Source organism: Squalius cephalus, assembly GCF_949319135.1.
Source record: "Squalius cephalus genome assembly, chromosome: 5".
NCBI classification, from domain to species: domain Eukaryota; kingdom Metazoa; phylum Chordata; class Actinopteri; order Cypriniformes; family Leuciscidae; genus Squalius; species Squalius cephalus.
In genome coordinates this window covers 40,691,905-40,704,174 of record NC_137126.1, presented here as the reverse complement: position 1 = coordinate 40,704,174, position 12,270 = coordinate 40,691,905, and positions in this window count along the sequence as shown.

Here is a 12,270-nt window from a genome sequence, read left to right as displayed (position 1 = left end):
TAGCCTAGCTTAGCACAAAGATTGGAGGTAAACGGCTCCAACTAGCATACTGGAAATAGGAATACATTTTCCTATTTACATGTTGTGATTTGTATAGGCCTAGTCACTGCGTGTACAAATAACAAGGTCACATGAGACACAGCCATCTTCTAACCATATACATACTTGGAACTATATTCTCAGAAGGCGAAGCACTGCTACTTGGGCGGAGTGATTAGCGCAACACTCTGAGTGAACTCTCTGCTCCTCACCACGGGGCTTCTCAGGTGCTGCGAGCAAATCACTCCGCAGAAGTAGCAGTGCTTTAACATTTTCGTGGAAACTACAATATTTTTTCAGAATTGTGAAATGAATATAAAGTTAAAAATAACAGCATTTATTTGAAATGGAATTGTTTTGTAACAATCATTTGTCATTTTTGATTAGCTGAATGCATCCGTGATGGGAAAGTATTATTCTAGTTGTATATTCTTAAAATAATAATAATAAAAAAAAGCATGACCCTGCTTTTGAACTGCAGTGTACAAATCTAAAGAAAATATCTCTCTGGCAACTTGGTTAATGGCTGCAGGATCCATTAGCCTACAATCTTCCTAGCCTAATAATATGTCATTTTTATTAGATTCCTTGAAATTATTATAAAGGTACCGATTATTCTGACTCATGGAATACTGTCAGCATCTTAGTAAGGGCACATCAAAATCCTACTGAATCTTGCTTCTCTTTTGAACTAGAATGATAAACATTAACCTATGTTAACTTGCATGTCTCAAAGGTTGTTTGCGTTTTTGCATATTACCAAACCCACACTTGTTGTGACCTTCATAAATGCCACAGTATCCACAGCATGTGCATACAGAATATTCACATTAATGCAAAAGCTTTCAATTCTCAGAATGTGCATAAACATAAATATGCCACTCATCAAGCGTAAACAACTTTCTTTTCAAGTGGCCAAGAGGCATGACCCTACTGGATGGCTTAGCATTTAATGGATGGCTTAGCATTGTGTGAATGACGGAAAAGTCTCTTAAAAGCAGGAACAGCTGCATTTTAACACTAGAGGATAAACACCTGAGATCCACATTAACACACGCACCAAGTAATTCATAATGAGACCTCTAGCGTGGACAGTTTACCTCTTATATAAATCCGACTCTGCTCACCATATCAGTCCAGAGGCCTTGCCTAAGGGCTTTAAGTGTCAGCTCTCTGGGGCTGAAATGCTTTTTCAGTGCTGTTGTTCTGAGCGATGCCATTTTTTTCTGAAAGAAACACAGCTGTGATGTCTCCAGTCCTGTTGATCTGAACATTTATATAAATGTTAGAAAATGACAGATGCCATTTGAGTGTGTTGCATAACTTTTTGTTGTGTATTTACTATTCACAGATTTTTAGAGGGAAAAGTATAGCTTGCACACAATGACAAATACATATTCAAAAGATTGATTTAAAAATAAATTATTGATCTTATTTAGCAAGGATGCATTAAAATGGATAAAAAGGGACAATAAAGACATGTATAATGTTATAAAAGATTTCTATTTAACTCTCTATTCATCAAAGAATCCTAATAAAATAAATCTATCGTAGTTTTGACAAAAAATATGAAGCGACACAACTGTTTTCAATATTCATAATACTAAGAAATGTTACTTGAACACCAAATCATATTAGCATATTAGAATGATTTCTGAAGGATCATGTGACACTGAAGACTGGAGTAATGATACAATGATACTTGCATCACAGAAATAAATTACATTTTAAAATTTTGTTAAAATTTATTTAAAATTGATTAAAACAGTTTTTACTGTATATTTGGTGCTTTGGTGAGCATATACTTATTTAAAAAAACAATAAACATTCTTTCTGACCCCAAACATTTGAACGCATTACAATGGTCCCAAATATGCAAGCCACACTTAAAAATGCAAGGCTGTCATTGAATCAGATGACAAAATGTCAACCAAACCAGCTTATCGGTAAAAAAAGATGTTGGTTTGACAATATGAAATATAAAAACAAAGCAATTCAGCTCCGAAAGCCATAATCTAACAGTATAGAGTGAAAATATTTAGGCTACTGTGCCTTTAGATAGAGAGAGACAGAAAAAAAACAGGAGGAGACAGAGTGCTGCCTACATCTCACAAGGTCTGACTCTGGCTAAACACAATTTAAAAGCAGTCCCTTCAAAAACCGCACAGCCTGAAACCTCACACACAGCACATTTAATGATTTACACACTCTCAAACTTTCACCCGTTAGACCAGTGCGAAGACTAATAGCTCACTTCTCTGGCTGACTCTGTGTGTGTGAAGAGGGAAAATTAGGCCGACAGGGAAAGAAACGTGTATTAGATGCTCATTGGTCATTTCTGATTACATTTAAAGGAAAAGTTCACTGACCTCTAAAAATGACCCCAAAAAATGAAGCTTTTTTCGCATTCTTGACTCAATTTTAAAAAACTTGATTTGTCCATTGGGTATTGGATCATTGTGATAAGCTATTGCTGTGATCTCATGTTTCAAAACTTTGAAAAACTAGTACTCAAAGCCTATCAAAAAAGAGCTAAAAATGTTTATTTGGGTTTGTATGAATTATGAATGGACAGGTGACATTTGGGCCATGCCGCCTTTAGCAGAAACAGAGAGTGGAGGTCAATGAGTGGTCCATCTGTCAGAGAGGAAACCTCACGGGAGATCTCACCACAGAGAGCCCGTCTCTACCATCTCAACCTGTCGACAGCTTTGATGGAAATGACAGCTGCGCACTGTAGTAAAGCTGGAAAGGGTTTCACTTAAATCTGTTTGAACACTCACAGGAAAATGAGTTTTGAAGTTATGCATTCCACTCATATTTTTCATAATTTAGACTGCAACTGCAAAACTAGTTTATCTTCAAGTGAGGAACAGAAAACAGTTTACTATGTTGAAAAAAAAAGGAAAATAAAAAATATAAGTACCTAAAGAAAAATTGAAGCAGTAGCTTTAAAATTTAGAATGGATTCAAGTAATTACAGATGCTGTACTTTACCCTGGGATGAAGTTGTTTCCGACTCTCTAAAATTTGTTATTTTTAGTTAAACAAAACATACGGCGCAACCAGCTGTAGACCCATTCACCAACATGTATAGATAGATAGATAGATAGATAGATAGATAGATAGATAGATAGATAGATAGATAGATTTAATACTACAATGGTATTGAAATGATAAATGGATGTGGTAGCGTCACTTCATCACTCACTATGAAGTGTAGACCAGTGAAAGGTGTAAGTGTTTCTTCTCTTTCTGCAGAATGTCAGCAGGGCCACATGATGGCAGTCCATCTACACTTCTCACTCCTCTTATTACGTCCTCTTTTTTCTGTCCCTCGAGAGAGCTGTGGGAGAGGGACAATGCCATTGCTCTCAAGGTTGAAGCTTGGAGAGAAGCAACCTCAGTGTCAGGACTGGCTTTAATACAATATAAATCCTGGTGTTGAAAAGGCTTAGAGTAAAATATATTAACGGCGTCCCTCAGACTGACACACACACAATGACACTGTGGCCTCTGGCCCCGCTGTCCTTTTTGACTTACTGACAAGAACTGCAACTTCCTAGAATGAGGACTTCACACATTCAATGTTTATTCATCAGGAAAATATTGCAGAGCCACACGTGATCAATTTTATATGATCTCAACTATCACACTATTGTTTTAAAAAGTTTTAAAACCATAAGGCTATAGCATTTTATACATGCACACCAGTAAATCATCACCTTTTATATTAAGTCACCAGGTTACTGCATTGCTTAGGCTACTAAACTATATTACCCGTAGTTGATGGAAAAGTTATTTCTAATTATCAACAAAGAAGACTATAGATATACAAAGATGGTGCACTACTATTACTTATATGAATAGTAGGCCTATAGGAGATACTGCCACACGCAATAGGGCGGAATATAGACGGATGGAATACGTCTCGCCTTCTAAGTAAAAGAGCCAATCGCTGAGTCATTAAAGTCATTGCGTCACTGCAGTTGCCGTTCTATGGAAGGCCAAAAGGGCCAAAACATGTGAAACTGTCGTGTAAACACACAAAGAGGCGGTATTAGCTGAGAGGTGACGTGATGGCTAACAGACAGCAGACAAACTAGTAGTGACAGCAGCAGCAATCCACCTGTCAATCAAGTGGCCACGCCCTTAATTATGCAGAAATTTAAGGCTTAATATAATTTAAAAGGATGAATTATATATAAAAAAAATCACCCCCTCACAGTTGTCATGAAGGGCAAGATTATCTATATAGACCAAAACCACTTTTTGTACCAGGCTGTAAAAAATTTTTTTTCTACTGTAAAGTTGGGCATTTTAACTGGCAGTGTTCCTCATCAGCCTCCTGCAGCTCGCCAAGCTCTAATTGTGGCTCGCATGGCGATAAATAATACGGTGATGTGATCATGCAGTCACTACAGATATTTATTAAAAACAACTAGGGCTATATCATCACCCATTAAAACTCAAAGTATCAGCTCTATTACAAATAATTTCTATCGGATTGAAAGGGATGGTTTATTCCTTTTCTAATCCGATCGAGAGAACATCTTGATCGGATTGAAAACCAAAACTGAAAGGATGACGTATGACGCGCTGAACGAGCTGTTCTTCCTGTTGAATAAAGTGTCATAAATGAGTGTCCCGTCATTCTAAAAATCTCCTTTCACTTTCACTCAGCGTCTGTGAAGTGGAGCTGGACAACGTCCCACCAGTTCTTGTTTCGGATTCTCATCCACAGACGACTTTTGGGCGCGAGGAGAGGCATTTTTACTGCGTGATAAATATGAGCAGCACGGCACAGTGGTTCATGCTCATAGTCTCCAAATTATGAACAGAAATGGATAAATATTAAGTCTGATGTTTAAAACAAATAAAGAACGAATGTAGGATATGGTTATTAAGCGCAAACAGCGGGAAACTTTGTATATGTGCAGTGTGCGGCGTGTCAAAAAATTAATTCCGATTTTGAGCTTGTGACATAAACACGCACATCAACCCGATCACGTGTACAATACATTCAGATTCATCAATCAGGATGGTTAGATACATGATGGGCTAATGTAGAAAAACAAGTAATAAAAACTCAGTGAGTGTTTTAGCGCAATTTTCTGACGTCATGGGATCACAACACTAAGAGATAGTAAATGTTTTTTGTTTTTTTTTTGTGTGTGCGTTCCCGAGATTAGACCTTCCTTAACATAATGCCGAAAACCCGAAGTCTCTAGGTGGTCTGGTTGAGGAGGAGATAGAAGTGCAAGATTGGTGCGCACAGACAGAACAGAAATCATGAGTTAACAATCGCAATTTTGTCCGTAGGAAAATTGCGCTAAAAAATATCTTAAGGCCATTTAATATATTCTGGGATGAATATATTCTGGAAATCCTGCTTTTTTTTGTCATTAAGGGAAATCGTCTTGTCTGAATTAAAATTTTTACTGGTAAATCATAAAGAATGTTTCCCCCCCCCCCCACCCTTTTGTATTTAGGCTATTGCAATGCATATTGTATGTTCATGGATGACAGATTGATAAGCAGTCATGGTATTTATGACTGGATGTAACTTTTGATACTTTGCGGTAAAATTGGCTCTCCTGACTTTGTCCTATCAGTGTGGCTCTCATGAAAAAAATAGTGAAGACCACTGGTCTGGGATTGATTCTCTTTTGGAGCCTGTCTCTAGCGGCCAGTCGATGAACTGCAGTTTAAGTCACTTCTGTGTTGGATTCAAGAGAGAGACCGGAAGGTTGCCGCTTGCATGAGACTCGCGCTTAGGACTGCACATGCGCATTGGCTGATCTAGCCTGAAAAATAAGCTTTTTTTACGCTATTTGGACACACCATTTATGGGACAGTTTGTGTCAGATTTTGTTGCTGATTTGAAATATGTTATTTAATTGTAAGTTTCAGGATTCCCCCATTCAAGTAGGACTTGGTATTGGATGCCATGGAATTAGCTGCACAGAGGCGTTGCAAATATGGCCGCCAAGTGAACAGACTTTCCTTGAAATGGACTTTGTTATCGATCATATTTTAAAATGTATCCGTTTCATAAATATAAGTCACTCAAGGTCATATTTTACAGTGTTTTTACCTAAGTTAAGGGTCAACCCCCATGGCAAACTTTGATGTTATTTCTGACAATAATTAGTTTTATAGTCTATTTATTTCTATTTTTCAATAGTTACTTTTTTTTGCTTTGTAAGAATGCTTTTTTATTACATATAGTTTAAAAAAAAAAAAAAAAAGATCATCTGTGAGTCAAGGAAAAGTTAAATAAATTTATACAGTCACATTTTTTGACTTCACACATAATGACTTTCATCACACCACTGTTATAATAATTGCTAGGCTTGAAAAAATTCGGACATATCTATATACGATATGGTTCAGAATGGATTGATGTCTAATTTAGGCGTCAAGGTGTGATCATACCAATTGGTACGTGTCCAAAAAAAGAAAAACAGCAAACATTCCCCTTAAATCAACTCTATATTGATCTGATGTCAATTTCGCTTATATCCATAATGCTCTCCACAATGAATTTCTTTCATAAAATGTGTGGATTGTAATCATATGTATGAGGTTATCACTGTGGTGCAACAATTTGGTACTTTTACTGCTTCACTTGCTGATTGTAATTAATACCCAAATAACAGGTTGCTGAAGGACCAGCATGCAACTGCTGCTTTGACCAAGATGGAATGAACTGCTGATTTCCAGCTGTTCTGTTCATGTTGTGGCTTTCTTTCAAATGGAACATAATTTGCCCTCTGAGAACTCCAGAAGGTCTTAGAGCCAAACTCTTAAAGTTGAGATGAAATGGATATTTCCTTATGTGTGACATACATTGTTGAAAAAGAAAAAAAATTGTGCGGGGTCTTGGTTCAATCTACCGACTGTTGATTGGATGGTGCCAGATCTGAATGCAAGCTTGTAGTCGATTGTTCGAAAGGGGCGGAGTTTTTAAAACACAAACTGTGCCATTTGGAGAGTAATATAAAGTATAGTTAGCACAAGGAAACATATCACGTTCAACAACAAATCTTATATTATTCATGGGTGTTTCTTAAACTTTGATCACTATAATGTCCCGAGGGGTTGATTACATTATTATTATTTATTTTACATTTAAAAAAAAAGAAAAAAAAATGTATATTGCTTTTCGCACAACAATAAAATATAAAAGCTTGAAATTTATGTTTTTTTATTTTATAAACATTTTTAGAGTATACTAAAGTATGCTAAAAGTCCCTTTAAAGAGACCTTTTCTGTTCCAAACTCATTGTGAGTCAACACAATTTGTGTGAAAAGCAATGATTTAAACAGCAGTTGCAAAGCCACTTGAAGGCAAACCTCCAACCTTAAGCGAAAAAAGCCTAGCTAACGCTGCGGTAATCAGGGAAGGAGACCAGAGGACATTTTTTTAATGGATGTCAATGGAGGAGAGGCTTCACAATACTGAATAAACCGCTTTTGTGAGGAAACAGCTTATCGTTTAATGAATCGACAGCCCATCAGCTAATCTTCAACATGCTTGCTCTTAAACATTCATTTTGAATTGATCTATTTTTAGAGTTTACAGTGAAATTGACAGTGTTTTATAAGATAAGTTTGTTTCATTTTAGTTGTATAGTTTAACACTCGTAAACTTATTTGTGCAAATGCTATCGACTGTATCTTCAATAGAATTCCAAAGCGAATTCCAGCCAAAATGAAATAAATTTTAACACGCAGATTGAATTTATTCTCGTAATTATGACTTTATTCTGAAAATATTACGACTTTAATCTAATTTTGCTACAACTTTATTCTCGTAATCTTAGATTTATTTATTTTTTGACGTTGTGCTTCAGGGCTTCCGTACAAATCAGTGAGCTTGCAAGTCAGCAAGAAATAGGCCTAGGTAATTTTGACTTAGTTCGACTTTTAAAGTAATAATATTGACTTTTTAATTCAGAATTTTGACTTTTTAATCTCATAATTTCAATTTGGTATGTCGAAATGTATTTTTTTATTTCATTATTATAACTTTTAAAGTCATCGCAGTTGCGAGTTTATATCTCACAATTCTGAGAAAAGAATTGCGAGTTATAAAGTCAGAATTGCGAGTTTATATCTCGCAATTCTGACTTTACAACATGCAATTGCGAGTTTATATCTCGCAATTCTGCAAGATGTAAACTCGCAATTGTGAGATAAAAAGTCGCAATTATCTTTTAAAATGTTGCATTCTGTGGCGGAAACAAACTTCCATACTGTTTAGTGGTCGCATGAACGAGACGATCAGTGACAGTGAGTAAACGTTTCGTTCTGCTTTTGCCGTGTTTGCAATTTTTATTTTTTGCATACGCAACAGAAATGGCAGCGCATATTGTCACCAGTGCAATGGTCTGCAACAAGCATGCATAACATAATTTGCATAGCGCATGAACATCATATTGAACACTTATCGAACTTTTGTTTTAATTTATCTAATACAATTATATTGCGATAATTATCGCCATTAGTTTTATTGCCCAGCCCCACTCACAGACATCTCCGGTTAGGAGAAGCAAGAGTGTTGAACGCTGTCAGCACTAAATCTGAAATGTCTTTTTCTCTTATCTAGATTTAAAGGTGTGTATATGTCTGTGCGGGCACAGGTCCAACACTTCAGTTTCAGCTGATAAGATCTTGGATCTGAGAGACAGACAGGGGGAAGGTGGGCGGATGCAGTTCTCGAGTCACCTTTATATAAATACACAACAGCGGGGAAGTCTGTGAGGACTGAAGGTTTTGCCGAGCACCTGTTTGGCTGCCTTGCAGCTTTCAGTCATGATTTCCTCCTTGCAGATTCTCCAGGACGAGACCAGCACTTGTATTTTGAGAATACTGACGTGGTGAGACTGCCAGAAGACAAAACAAGGAGCAGTCAATCAAATGATTGTTGGACAATTAATCAAAAACACAGTCATCTGGCTGTTAGAAGAGCCAGACTGATCACATCCAAACATCCAAACACAAATAAAGTTCTCAGTGCAAATCAATCAAACTAGGATTTTTATTATTTAAATATAGCTTTAGAATATCCAACCCACATGAGAGACTTTAGAGCACAAACTGCACTGTCAGACACAACAAACACTTTACCTCCATCTGGAGTCTTTAGGCAAAAGAAGAAGAAAAAAATGACTAGGATCTTTTGACATGAATGTAGAGCAATCATTTTTAAACAAATATATAGAAAAAACAGCAGTGATCTTAAAGCTTACTCAACAGTGAGAGATGGGAGAGATGAGAGTAGCCTACTTGTAGAATTGTATAGTTGTTAATTAATAATTGCTTGTTTTATTGGTGTTACACAAGAGGCCAAAATATAATGTGAAAAAATAGCCTTGTCCCAGGAGACAGGTTCAACTTTTTAGTTAAAATCTATACCTGACAACTAGTCCCAGTCTCCCCTATGTTATATATATTTTTTATTTATTATAAATGTTTTTTATATATAAATAAATAAATAATCAAATAATGCACACAAAGACCTGCTTGGACCTATAGCTGTGCGTTTCCTGGAAAATAATTGCAAACCTTATAACTTTCATCAACCAATCAGAATCAAGCATTTAACAGCCCCATAGAATAATGTTAGATAAACAATTACACCTAAAAACATTTTCACAAAACAATAAGTTCAATCAACTTTTTTACAGCACAGTGAACTTACAAGTAAATCATTCAATTTTGTTATTGAACAAATCATTGTTGTTAATAATTTTTACATATATTTTTGTGATGATTGCCGACGATGATTGATTTGATGATTGATTTGATTTGTTGTTTTACAAGTTGTTGTAAGAAAAAAATATTTTTGGGAATTTACTGACCTGAGCTGAAAAACAACTTATATAATTTGCCAATCAACATTTTCTAAAGTTAAGCACCTCCTTTCATCGACCATTTGTTGTAAAGGGTCATATAAAAGATCAAGTTTTGTACCCTGTATCATAGACAGTGCCATGTATTCTGACCGTTGCATTCCTATAATATTATTTAGAAAGGAAAATGATCGTCCCATTTCACCTACATCTTGAGTCATGCGTCCTGTTCTTATCACTTTTTGGCTGCCGATATGCTCTTATACCACAAGCCAGTTAAACTTTAATGTGTAAACGACTTTCCAACTAATCAGACATGCAATACCCCCCCCCCCACCCCCCCCCCCCCCAACCACACCCCACCCACTCTCTCTTTTCTCTGCCTGATTCCCATCATGCACAATTCCCTCCTCTCCTGCTATTTGCATTCTGGAATGTTGAGAAATCATTCACACACTCACATGGATGGAATCATAATTAAATCCATCAGTCTCTGCTCTGCTGAATGTTAAGTGAGTGACAAGACTGAGCTACAGACAAACAAACAGTCTGCTTTTTGTGCTCGGGTATATTCTATTCTATTTGTTTTGTTTGATAAAGACCTTTAAAATGGAAAACTGAACCATAAGAAGCTGTTCACGCTAGATCATGTAATGTTTGAGGTCAAAGCTATGCGGGTCTTTTCAGCTGGAATGCCATATTGCAATTAGTGTTGTTTTATTATTATTTATATACTATTTTATAGTATTTATTAATAATTTGAATTAGAGTTTTTAATTTTAGCTTAAGGTTTTGTAATTTTATTTAATTTAAGTAGTTTTTTATTATTATTATTATTATTATATATTTTTTCATTTTAATTTCAGTTTTAGTATTTTTTAGTTAACAGTAACACTGATTGCCATCAGTCAGAGTGAAATTAGACTACCAACAACAACTGTTTGTTTCATTTTAGATTTTCGGTTTGTTTACATTATTTAATATCAGTTTTAATGAAAGAAATCACCCTCAGAAAAAAAGGCACAAAAGCTGTCACTGTGACGGTACCTTTACAAAAAGTACTAATATGTACCATTTAGGTACTATTAGGGGTACCTAATACATTTTCCCCTAGAGCAATTTTCCAATGCAATGGTTGCATTCGCACTGCCAGTAAGATTTTTAAAAATGGCAGGTGCCAGGGTTTCGTATGGCATGCTTTCGTCCAATCAGCGTACACTTACGTCACTGGAAGTTCCTAGTGTGCTTGAAGTTGGAGCTAATTTAGTCCTCCAAAAGGGCATTCCTAAAATTGTTCCCAGTTCCTGTGGTGCAAACAGGCCAAAAGGCGGGCACTTCTGCCAATAGTTACAAGAATGATGCGAATGCCTCTAATATGTGCACTTTAGGAACTAAAATGTACCTTTAAGACAGTAATATGCACTGTTTATGGGTATAGTAGGCCTACAAAGGTGTACCTTTTAAAAGGTTAGCGCCTCAGTGACAGCCTTTCTTTTTTTGAGAGGAGGAACAGAAGAAGGTATATAGTGTCTAGCTTATTTACCTGACACATGCCCAAACCTCAGGCCAGGTAGTAACCAATCTGTCCGACTGCTGACACACTTGTCCAAACCTGCTCAGTGAAAAACAGTGAAACAGAAAGCAATTGTGTAAGAATGGAGAGCAGAAAGAAAGAAAGAAAGAAAGAAAGGAGAATTGTCAAGGAGTGAGTGTCAGAGAGTATTCAAATGCAATCACTGTAAATTATACCCTCTGCTGGGTTGTTGTGGATTTCTGATGAACACTCAGACTTTGCAGCCCACAACAAACAAACAGACCCAGCCATTGCACACACACAAGTAATCAGAATGTGAAAGAAATGTCATGTTCTACAACCTGTTCATTCCGCACTGTCTTGTCTGTTAAAAACATTGGCTTGCAGGGTCCGTAATCTGACAGCAGTCAGCCTGGATCAGTGATATTATACTTCACATACACATGATAAAGCACACTAGAGCTCTTAGGTTTTTTAAAACAGCTGTGCTGGATTCCTTCTCAAGGTTTATATTTATTTACAACCATGATCTCGGAAACACCTGCATGAGACTGTTGTCATGGGAGTAGAGTTTGAACACTAAGGTCTCAGTTACCACTTTATTATTTGAGCAATATTTTTTGTGTGTGTGGATATAATCACAGCTGAAGAGTGGTGTTCACCTCTCTCATTCAGTACGCCATGAACTCAAAAACTGAGTTTTGGGCCTTGAAGTCCATGACAAATGGACTGTGCATGAGACATAACAAAACAAAAACATAGATAAATATGTAAAATTACATGATAAAAAATTAAAATACTACACACACACACACACACACACACACACACACACAC